Source organism: Mastomys coucha, unplaced genomic scaffold (genome assembly GCF_008632895.1).
Source record: "Mastomys coucha isolate ucsf_1 unplaced genomic scaffold, UCSF_Mcou_1 pScaffold14, whole genome shotgun sequence".
Taxonomy (NCBI): domain Eukaryota; kingdom Metazoa; phylum Chordata; class Mammalia; order Rodentia; family Muridae; genus Mastomys; species Mastomys coucha.
In genome coordinates this window covers 25,611,805-25,622,736 of record NW_022196896.1, presented here as the reverse complement: position 1 = coordinate 25,622,736, position 10,932 = coordinate 25,611,805, and positions in this window count along the sequence as shown.

The following is a 10,932-nucleotide window of genomic DNA, read 5'->3' as shown; positions in this document are numbered from 1 at the left end:
GGGAAGGATTAGGAGGTATATCCTTGTTGGAGTATGTGTGTTGCTAGAGATAAGTTTTAAGGTTTCAAAAGTCCATTCCAGGCTCTGTCTGTCTGTCTGTCTGTCTGTCTCCTACTCTCCCTCTTTTCTCTCTCTACCTGCTGTGTACAGATTAGGAGGTAAAGCTCCACCTCCATGGCTGTCTGGCTGTCTGCTTCCTGCCGTGATGGCCTGCTTCCTTTTACACTTTCTAAAAGTGTAAGCAAACCCCCCAATCAAATGCTTTCTTTTATAAGAATTGCCTTGATCATAGTGTCTGTTCACAGCAATAGAACAGTGACTTTGAGCCTTACTCAAACTTGTCCAGGTAAGTACTATACATGGGCCTACGCGCCCCAGCCTTGACTTCCTGCCCCTTAGGGCCAAGGCCAGCTGCACTTCTGCAGTGGTGGGGTCTCTCAGAACTCAGCAGCCGCTAAGTCCACTCTCTAGTCTCCAGTCTGCTCTCTGACCTGAGGATGCAGACACAGGCAGAGGTGAGAGGCCCAGCTGTGCCGCCACCTGCCACCTTAAACTGCGCTTATTTTTGTGGTGTTATTTTTAGATTCTGGTTATATTTACTTCTTTTAGCCTTTGTTATTAACTCCCAAAGATTAGTTTTTCAGATGAGATCAGATTGTTCAGGTTTTGAAGGCTATAAATAGGCAGATCATTTTCAAATTTCAGTTAGACTCAACACAGAACTTTCTGAATTATCTCTGTACTTCTGATATTTAGCACAGAACTCTACAAGGAGGCCCCACACAAAAGTCTTCTCGAGTGACTATGGATAAACGTGTAGCCGACCCTTACCACAGTATACCCATAAGTGAAATGTGTGATATATTATACAATTTAATCCTGTTTGGGGTGTAATCTGTACATACATGTGTGCCCATGAGAGTAGAGGTCAGAAGTCTAATCACTCTCCACTGTATTTTTGGGACCGAGTTTCTTACTGAACACAAAATTTACCAATTCAGCTAGACTGACTAGTCAGCAAGCCCCGGAGATCCTCCTGGCTTTTTGTTCTGTGCGAGCTCTAGAAAACAAACTAGGGTGTTCATGCTTAATTGACAGGCACTTAATCTACAGAGACATCTGCACAGGCCCTACTCCTTAAACATCAACACAATACACACATTTTCCTATTACCGTAAATTCTTCCTAGATATTTTATACTTATCTGTGATTTAATCTTAATAAGTTAGTAATGATTTGCATCACTGTTCTGTGAAGAGACACTGTCTTAGTTTGGGTCTTACTGCTGTGAAGAGACACCGTGACCACAGCAAAGGAAAACATTGAATTGGGGCTGATACACAGTTTCAAAGGTTTAGTCCGCTATCATTATATCAAGGAACAAGCAGCATGCAGATAAACATGGTGCTGGAGGAGGAGCTGAGAGTTCCACATCTTGATTTGCAGGCAGAATGAGACTGTGTGCCACCCTGGGTATAGATAGTTTGAGCATAGGAGACCTCAAAGCCTGCCCCCATAGTGACACAATTCCTCCAACAAGGCCACACTTCCCAATAGTGCCAAATATTCAAACACATGAGTCTATGGAGGCCATTCCTATTCACACCACCAAATTCTACTCCCTGGTCCCCAGCTTGTACCCATAACATAATGCAATATGCATTTAGTCTAACTTCAAAAGTATGTTACAGTCTGTAACAGTCTCAAACTTGTTTAAAGTCACTTCTGAGATTCATGCAATCTAGTAACTGTAAACCCCTGTAAAATCGCAAAGCAGATCACAGACTTCTAACATATAATGGCACGGGGTGTACATTACTGTTCCAAAACATTAGGGAAGGGAGTTCAGGGAGCAAATACTAAACCAAAGCAAGACTGCAAACCATCTGGGCAAACTCCAGACTCTGCACCTCTGGATCTGATGTCAAAGTTTCCTTCAGATCTCTAACTCCCTTCAGCTTTGTCGACTGTAACATCCTTCTCTCTCTAGGGCTGATTCCACTCCCTGTCAGCAGCTTTCCTTGGCAGGTGTCCCATGGCTCTGGCATCTCTAACCTCTCGGTGTCCCCAAGGCAATAGAGCTTCACCTTCACAGCTTCACACAATGGCCTCTCCGTGCCTTCATGCAGGGACACTTCAGCCACATGTCTTCCTGATCCAAAGACAAGCAGAGAGAGAGAAAGAGAGAGAGACAGAGACAGAGACAGAGAGACAGAGAGAGAAGCTGGGGCTGGCCTGGGCAATCTGATACCTCAAAACCCACCCCTCAGTGACAAACCCCAAGGTTACAGCTACTGCAGAAAGGCCACCTCTTCCATTCCTTTTAACCCCTCTTAAGTAGTGCCATTCTCTGGTGGCTAAGCCTATGGTGGTCATTCTTATTCAAAGTAGTTTTCTAAGCTAGTCTCTCAGTGTTAAGCATTTGAACCATTTTCTATTGTTGTGGGTAAAATTGTGATCATTTTTTTTCCTTTTACATTTTAGCTTACTTCCTTAGATTTCCCTGAACTGGAATTACTGGGTAAAATGGCACGAATAGCTTTTTGTTCATTCTATAGTTTAAAACGTATCATCTCGTAGTTTTAATCTGTATTTCTTTCCTTGCTGATGAGGTCAAACATTTTTCTTAATCTCTGTTTGCTAGTTGTGTTTCCTTCTTTGGGAACTCTGTTCATATCCTTTGTCTGTTTCCTGTTAGGATCTTAATATTTTTCCCATTAATTTGTATGTTTTTCCCATCATAAAGTTCCTAACCTTTGCCTTAATCCTAACATCTTTCTTGGTCTGAATTTCAAGGCTAGAGTGTTTTGTTTGTTGGTATACATGTTTTCAGATTTGAGGTCTTCCCCCTCATGCTTTTCCTCCTCCTCTTATTCTTCTTTTTGGGCAGTGACCATATAAACACACAGTGGATTCACCAGAGTTACCTGTCTTCTCCTGGCCAATGTTCCCTCTCACAGATTCACTCCCATTTCCAAAGGTTCTGAGGACTCCTGGGCTCAGTCTTAACTCCATTCCCTAGATAGCAGATCCTCTAGCCCGGGCTTTCACAGTCAATTCAACCCCATCCCCGTTTCTATTGCCAGCCTGGACTCCCCATCCTGCTACTCCACACTCCAGCTTCAGATGCAGCACCTCCTCTTAGTCCAACAGAATCCTAAAGGATTCCTTTTCTCACTGCCTATGGAATCCTATACGAACACCACTGAGAGAAGAAATGCTTCATTCTGCCTCAGAGGCGTAGGGTAGAATCCATGGGGGTAAGAATGGTGTGGCCACAGAGTAGTTCTCCTGTAGTGGCAGCTGTTCTTGTTGGGCCTAGGATTAGGAGCAGGGAGCTGAATTCTCATGCTCAGCTCACTCTCCTTTTTGTTCAGTCTGACCTGGCCATGGGATGCTGCTGCCCATCCGTGTTCAGGGTAGGTCTTCCCTGCTCAGTCAGATGTTCTGGAAATACCCTTCTGTGTGTCTCCCAGATGATTTCAAAATGCCTTTAAGATGACAATGAAAATTAAGCATCACCTGCAGCCTTTACATCAAAGCCAAAGTCTTTTTGTTTGTTTGACTCAGGGTCTCATGTGGCTCAGACTAACCTTCAACTTCTAATCTCCCTTCCTCTACCTTCCAACTCACAATCCGAATTACAGGCATGCACTACCATTTCTAGCTTCAAATTCTTTTTATTTTTTGAGATGGGGTTTCTCTGTGTAGCCCTAGTTGTCCTGGAACTCCATTTATATACCAGGGTAGCCTTGAACTAAGAGATGTGTCTGCCTATACCCGGAATTAAAGGCATGTGCCACCAGAATGGCACCCTGAATCCCAGGGATGCTCATTTTAAAAGGTGTGCTGTCATCTTTGACCCCTGTCTATCATACGTTGAATCACCAGAAAGTCCTGTTAACTGTTATCTGGGGTTCACTCCATTTTCCCACTTTCAATATAAGGCTCTACTGTCTCCCACTTGCCAAAATGGTAGCAAAATGGTATGGATTATTAGGGATAAAACTCGGGCCTCCTCCACGCTAGGCCAACATTATACCTACTAAGCTACACCTCCAGTTCCCATTGTAGCAATTCTTCTGGGATGAAAACAAATCCTGGACAACACCACGCATCACCTGTTTTCTTTGTAGAAGTCCTGTTACTTGCTCACCAGAAGACACTAGTTTTCTGACCTCTTTTAGAGGAGTGGTAATGCTTATACTGATTTAAATTCCTTAAGTTGTTGTGGTAGCCAATTTAAATAATGTAGATAAAAACACTGGAATCTGTCAATCACTATTCATTCAACTATTCTTATTATTATTAGGCAAATGTTTTGATTTATGAATAGATCTAAGGAGAATTTCTGAATGAATTAAGTCTGAAGTTCAGACACAAAATCAAACTGGAAAGATGATGACAGTGACTGTTATCTGTCAACAGAGAGCCAGGACAAAGAGGAGGTCTCAAAAGGGGAAGGGCATAGACTGCCACTGGGGACTAGAGTTGGATTAGAGGTCAACATTTCAGAGAAGGGAAACTCCCTTGACGAAGGAGAATTGCAGGTGATCAATCAATACAAGATCAAAGCATCAATCAACTATTAGAGGTTTGGCATTCTAGTATACTTCTATTTCATTCTGAGTCAGGGTCTCATGTAGTACTATGCAGCTTAGTCTGGCCTGGAATTCACTATACAGAAACTCAAGCTTGAGATTCTCTTGCCTCAGCTTCCCAAGTGCTGGGATTACAGACACATACCAGCACATCCAGCTTGAGTTTGGTCTTTTACAAGACATTTTTCCGGGATCAATAATGACAGATTGATTTGCCACAGCTTTTGTCAACAGTTTATGTAGCTGACATGATGGGCAGAGTACAAGTGCAAATGGAAATGCAAAGCTACCCATAAAAGGTTTGAGAGAAAAGGTTACAACAGTTAGCAACAGAAATAGAAACTGAAACCACAGAAACTCAAAAACCTACCATTACAAAAAAAACCAAAGTTGCCCAGCAGTCCTAGGGTTGGCTGCTCCAGGTGGTTTCCAGAGGAGGGAGGCGGCATGGTGGCTTCATAGCAGATACTTCTGAGGGCACGGAGCGGGAGCATTCACAGGAAGACTGGTGAGAAGATAGGAAACAAGCGGGAGGAACCTAACGTTCTGGTTTAGAGTTGAAGAGACTGGGATGGTTCTGTTTGAGCATCAAGCATGGCACCCATTCCTTATGTACTAAAACCTGCTCCCTCTGTTCCTTGCTTATTCATTCCACCATGGCAGTTCACAGAATACACTGGAGCTGTTTTCACTGGGTGAACTCAGATCAGTCATCAGCTTTGGAGAGGTACCAGTCGGATCCAGATTTGCCTTCAGGTAACTTAGGCAAGGCCTGGAGATTGCCATGACTGAAACAGCAGGACCTTCCTGAGGCGAGGGGTTGAACCTGTCTTTTCAGGTGAGCCTGTGTCTAGGAGCAAGGGTTGGAAGCCTGTCACCTGGCAGCATGGAGGCTGTCTCGTAGCTAGGAGACTGTGTGTGTATGTGCCTGTTCAATTGCTCTGTACAAAATGTGAAGCCAAGGTCTATTTATTGATTGATTTGTTTAACATTTGGGCTGCAACGCACAAGTGCTGAGATAAGAAAGTTTGTAGAAGCAACATTGCAAAGCCACATATTTCTTGGCACCAAGAGAGGATATGATCTGCATATGGAAATCCCATGATGTAACTCTCTGAAATGGCCGTGGGAGACCTGCCAAGTTCACCATCAAGTTGACTAAGCTCAGTTCAAACAAATAGGCCAAGACTGGTCATAGTTTCAAAATATTCAACCTTTAGACCTGGACTCTAAGGTGTTTTAGTTTGTCAGACAGGCCTATCTTTCCTCCCTGTCGCCTGTCATGAACTCACTGACCTCATGAGCCTTCAGTAGCTAGAATATAGGTCGCCAGGGCAGCTGTCACTTGATATGTGAACAGGTTTCCTTCTCTGGATCCTGAAGGAGAATTCTGATCAGTCCCTCTCAAAGAAAAGATTAAAATGTAGTTTGATGGCTCTCAACAGTTACAGAACGATAATTCCTGGGGTCAAGTATAGGTCCCAGTGACTCACAGGTTATGTGACACGACTAAGTCATTTAACACCTCTTGATCCCATCCCTTCTCAGGTAGGCCTTGGTACTGCAATTACCCCATCTGCTCTCCAGCTAGTCTCAGCTTCTCTGTGACACCCTTCTCATCAGTAATACCTGGGTGTCATTTCTCTCCTAAGAGAAATCTGAGATGAGACCAAAATGTCCCTGCCTCCCACTCCCCTTTAGCTGCCTGGAGCTCTCCTCCTCTCTAGCATTCTTTTTCTTCACTCCTGTTTTTGTTTTGGGATAGTCTCAGATACCCCAGACAGGCCTCTAACTCTATGTAACTATGATTGCCTCCAGCCTTTGGTCCTCCTGCCTCTACTTCCCAAGGGTACAGGTGCATACCACCATGCCTGGCTCAAAATTTCTTTTAAAAGGATTTCTTGGACCCAGAGAGAAGGCTCGGTGGTGAAGAGCACATGCTGTTCTTGCAGAAGCACCCATGTAACATCTTGCAACTGTCCAGGGGATCTGACACACTCTTGTGTACCAGGCACACACACAGTACTCACACATAACTGCAGGCAAACACTCACACACCGGAAATAAATCTTAAAAGGATTGCATAGATGTATGAACTGAATCGTGCCTCCCCCCACCTTGAAATGCATGTTAAGAAGCCTGGTCCTTGGCACTTCAGAGTGTGGCTAGATTTGGAAAGTTAGACAGACCATCTGGCCTCATTGCTTGCCTTCAGATTTCCACCCTGCAAAGGGCTAGACACAATCAACTATTCTGTGACCTCTCTGTTCTGGGAACCTGGTTAAGGCTGCTGAGCAGACAAACACAGTTAGACTTTTTAAATTTTGTTTTTAAGATTTATTTTGGGCTGGTGAGATGGCTCAGCGGGTAAGAGCACCGACTGCTCTTCCAAAGGCCCTGAGTTCAAATTCCAGCAACCACATGGTGGCTCACAACCACCCATACTGATGCATCTGAAGACAGCCACAGTGTACTTATTTATAATAATAAATAAATATTAAAAAAAGATTTATTTTATGTGTATGAATGTTTTGCTCACATGTATGTCCATGTGTCACAGGTGTGCCTGGTGTCCACAGAGAAGGGCATCAGATCTCTGGAACCAAGGATTTGGGCTTCCATATAGCTGGGAATCAAACCCAGGTCCTCTTTGAGAACAAGTGCCCTTAACCACTGATCCAGCCCTACAATTAGGCTTTCTATCCCTGTTGTTCTCTTAAACATCTCCCAACCAGGATTTCCCAGTACCCACAACTGCTTTATCAGGCTTACCACTGATCATTACCTAACAGATCCAAAGCCACTGGGCTATAGGTTTGAAATCTAGTCCCTGGGCTATCAGTGGGGCTTCTTTGCAGCTGTTTGGGCTTTCTGGAGGAAGCTATTTTTAGGGACTCTAGCATGACATTCTCATTTTCCACTCTCTGGTGGGTTGTCTCTTTTCTAGCCCTCTTCTGAATCCGGCCTTACTGCATTCCACTCACTTCCGTTGCTCTAAATATGACAGAAACACTGAGATGTCACACCCTCATGTCAGCCGTTCCACCTCTCCCTGGAGCTGCAGACCAAACTCTCCCTGGACATTTCCACTGAAAGACTTGAAGAAGAGCGTTTCCAGTCCAACACCCATCCCCATCTTTCCTCTATTGTCCCCATTCCCTTTAATGGGGTTAGGATTCATCAGCAGTCAAAATCCCACCACCACCTCATAAATGCCTCAGTCCTCTTAACAGCCTCACCTCAACCTTAAAATAAACCACACTTTCAGGATGATTTTCAAGATGGCTGCTGCCCATTTCTCTACTCACCTCTGGGTTCTCCTCCTGACTGAGGGCCTGCTGATCATTGAGCCTACTCATTTTTCAGCAGCTTTTTTTTTTTTTTCAATACTGGGTATTGAATCTAGAGCCTTGTACACAATAGACAAGTAGTGGGCACTGAGCTATATATCTCCTATCCTTAATTTTAAAAACTTTTATGTCAAGTAACAGGAGTTGCTCGGGAAGGACTTGCCTTCCTATCCTTCTGAGTCACTGGGATGACAGACCTGTACCACAGAACCTGGCTTCTCATCATATCTCAAATACAATGCAGGCTTGCTCTGGTTTGCAAATCCCCTCCTGACAGTGGCCCCATCTAGCTAGGTGACCACATTGCCTTCCCTGCGGACCCTTTGGCTACACTGCTAGTCTCTTACAGTGACCAGTGGTGGCAGGGCCTAAAGTTTCACCACTCTCTCTACTTCTATTAGTTGTTTCTTAGAGCCTCACAGAGCCTGCTTGCTCATTGGGTCATTTAGGGTTTGGCTCAAAGCTCATCTCCTGGAGAGGCCTTTTTTGAAACCTTCCTCTGACCTAGCACTTGCAGGAAGGTCAGAGAAACCAGCATACTCAGGTAACACCCAAACTATGCCAAACATCTTATCAGATACTTCATATTTGTTACTTCAGTTAGCCCTTAGAACAGTTTTTTTTTAATTTATTAGATATTTTCTTTATTTACATTTTAAATTTTATCCCCTTTTCTCATTTCCAGCTCTCCTATCCTCCCCTCTCCTACTGTTCACTAACCCACCCACTCCTGCTTCCCTGTCCTGGCATTTCCCTACACTGGAGCATTGAGCCTTCACAAGACCAACCAAGGGCCTTTTTTCTCATTGATGTCCCACAAGGCCATCCTCTGCTACATATGCAGCTGGAGCCTTTGGGTCCCTCCTTGTGTACTCTTTGGTTGGTGGGCACTAGGCATGGGTATCGGGCACAGACTCATAAGCAGACAAAACACTCACACACAAAAAGAAATGGGGTCGAGGAGATTCCTTCCTTTCTCCTTTTCTTAATTGTTCTATTCTTGTGATGAGACACCAAGACCACAGCAACTCTTATGAAAGAAAGCATTTAAATAAAGCTTGTTTGTGTCGGGCAGTGGTGGCGCACGCCTTTAATGCCAGCACTTGGGAGGCAGAGACAAGCAGATTTCTGAGTTTGAGGCCAGCCTCGTCTACAGAATGAGTTCCAGAACAGCCAAGGCTACACAGAGAAACCCTGTCTCGAAAAAAACAAAATAAATAAATAAATAAATAAATTTAAAAATAAATAAATAAATAAAGCTTGTTTGCAGTTTCAGAGGTAACCATGACAGGAAGGCAAAAATGGTACTAGATAGTAGCTGAGAGTTCTACGTCCAGAAGAGAAGGTAGCAGGAAGAAAAACACTGGGCGTGCTATGAGCTTTTGAAAGCTCTCCGGGACTTACTTCCTCCAACAAGGCCACACCCACTCCAACAAGCCACACCCCCTAATACATCTCAAGAGCACCACTCTTAAAATCTATGAGCCTGTGGCCGCTATTCTTATTCAAACCATCACACTTCTGTTCCAGGCTTTCTGGTACAGTTTGACTCATTCTCTTCATTTGGAATAATGGCTATCACTGGAATTTTAAGTGGCTGGCCATCTTAAATGCAATCTAGAACAGCTTTGCGTTTCCCTAGACAACTAGCAACAGTTTGGCCTGTAGTCAAAGCCCAGCCGACTGATTGAAAATGACCGAGCAGACTTCACTTTGGGATTCTCTACAGTTCTACAGTATAGTTGAACAGTTTTGTGATTTATGTTGGAAGAAGGCCTGTAGGGTCCTCCTTTGTGGCTTGGGAGGAAACAATACTCTTTAGCAATCTCAATGTGGCTGGCAGGGTGGCAGTCACAACCTAATTTTGTGAGCAGGAGGCAGGAGCATTACTTGTATCTGGATGACGGCATAAATGTGGTCCAGTTCTGTGATCCATCAAACAAAACTTAAGGTTGAATTCGTTTTTGTTCTGGTAGATAAGGGAGTGTATTGAGTACCATGGGAAACAGACAAGGGTACTCTGACAGATGGGGAGAGAAACTTGCCTACAGCAGGGGGGAGCCTGGAACTGGGTGCTATAGCAACACTCTGAGAATTAGCCTATGAATTAAAGGATGGTTGCATTCCTGGGGTCTGGCTGGGCAAGGAATGGGCCAGGTCTTTTGTAATCCAACACAGAGAGGGTTGTGTTGCTGGTGTGTGATCTGAGTTCAGATGCATGCAGACAGCTCCATGCTGGGGAGGTGACCTTACTCCTGTGTCTTACTTCAAATAAGTATGCAAACCAGAGTGTTCCAAGCAGGGAGGCAGCAGGAACAACCCATCCTGGTGTCCTGGTGTGGGCAGTAGGCAGTTAGGGTTTTGGTGATTTCTGTTGTTAGTAGGAATTTCAAAACAATTATTAAAACTAAGAGTAACATTCCTTTTATTACATCTAGTCCCCGTACCTCCAGACAATGTCAGTGATAAAATACTACTTCCTCATAGGGACAGACATGAACTATCTACAAACAACTATCAGTGTTTCTTGGTATATCACAGGAATAGAAGGAGTACCAGTGCTAAGACTATATTTTTGGTTGTGAGCCTAGCCTTTAACGGCTAAGCCATCTCTCCAGCCCTCTAAGACTATATACATCAGCAAAAGTAAACAGAAAGCAAGTGATGCCTGAGATAACATATGGCTTTCCTTTCCTTTTGTGGTTACTTTATCACTGAGCTAACATGCTTGGCCTGGTGAAAAAAATAAAAAACTTGTTAATAAGAAATGGGTATGTCTGTGATATCCCCCCTTTGGGGGGATTGGTTGCTGTTTGGTGGTGGTAGGATTTCTGTCGTTATTGTTTGGGTTTGGTTGGTGTGTTGTTTGAGGTCTCCGGTAGACCAGATAGACCTCAGCTTGGAAGATGACCTTGAACTCCTGGTCTTCCTGCCTCCATCTCATAAGTGCTAAGATTACAGGTAACGTGCTACCACTCTCT